Below are 1,548 nucleotides of genomic sequence, written 5' to 3'. Positions count from 1 at the left end.
TCTATTTACCTGCAAATTTCATTATTTCATCTTTCTTTACTGCTGAATAGAACCCCATCTATTGTAAAGATTTGGTGTATGATCCACAAATTAGGGAGAACATACGTCTTTTGCTTTTCTGAGTCTGTGTTACTTCTCTCAGTATAACAGTTTCTAAATCTATTTACCTGCAAATTTCATTATTTCATCTTTCTTTACTGCTGAATAGAACCCCATCTATTGTAAAGATTTGGTGTATGATCCACAAATTAGGGAGAACATACGTCTTTTGCTTTTCTGAGTCTGTGTTACTTCTCTCAGTATAATTCTAGTTCCATCCATTTACCTGCAAATTTCATGATTTCATCTTTCTTTACTGCTGAGTAAAACTCCATCGTATATATGAACCACATTTTCATTATCCACTCATCAATTGAGGGACACCTAGGTTGCTTCCATCTCTTAGCTATTGTGAAAAGAGCAGCAACAAACATGGATGTACAAGTGTCTCTGCAAGACAGCCACTAATTTTAATCAATGGAACAAAGCAATTTAGAATGATACCTTCAATTTGCTGTGTCATGAGAGCTAAAGCAAGATTTTAAAATATAACTAAATATATTCAATCATGCTGTGCTGGAACACAATAACAATGCTAATAAAAGAAATAAAATGTATACAAATATAACATTTCAAAATATACTAAAATCTCATTCTTTTCATTGATTTACAAAATTCAGTTTATTTCATTGTCATTTCTATAAATTGTATAACATGAGTGAATAATTTTAAGTGAAAATTTTTAAGATATATCCCTTAATTGAAGAGATTGTCAAATTACATAAGAAAGAGATACATTTGAAAAGATTCTTACCAAAGTTGGTTCTCAAATAATATTCTGCATTCCTGCATTCAAAAGTCCACTCTCACTGCCTGTTTTAGAGGCCCGCATGCCTGTCGCATACCCATCTGCCCCTCCTCCTGTTTTCTCTGTTCAGGATTCCCCTGAAAAATGAAACTGAAAAAAAAAAGAAAGAAAGAAAAGAAAAACAAAACCAGAAAAAAAAAGAAAGAAAAGAAAACAAAAATAAAAACAAAACCAGCAAAACCAAGAGAGTCCACTTATTGACTCCCCATTGTAATCTTGCAACTGGATTACACCACTTACCCATGGACTCATCAGTTTAATCTTCAGTCTACCCTGGTGAGGAAGTACGCTCTGAGCAGCTGAATAGCTGTTGTAATTAAAGGATTAGTAAATGTCAGAGACAGAGCAAACCATGCTGTTGACCCCTTTAGTGTTTTGTGGCACTTCTCAAGTGAATGGACGAATCAGCGGCACCTGATCATCTCTGAGGTTTGGTCGTGTAGCCTTTTATTGAAACCTTAGATCACATATTCAATTAATTTCTGCATTTTCACAAATGTTTTGGTCTACCATAGAAAATAAACAGAACACTTTCACGTTAACAAAAACAGATTATATTTTACCATCTAGTTTCAAGCATGTGATGATAGAAGTTGCCCTTTGAGATACTTCTTTCAAGTGATCATAACTCTTAAGTGACC

This window comes from Nannospalax galili, unplaced genomic scaffold (assembly GCF_000622305.1).
Source record: "Nannospalax galili isolate Female #2095 unplaced genomic scaffold, S.galili_v1.0 scaffold321, whole genome shotgun sequence".
In the NCBI taxonomy this organism is placed as follows: Eukaryota; Metazoa; Chordata; class Mammalia; order Rodentia; family Spalacidae; genus Nannospalax; species Nannospalax galili.
The sequence above is the reverse complement of the archived record's forward strand: the minus strand, read 5'-3'. Positions refer to the sequence as shown.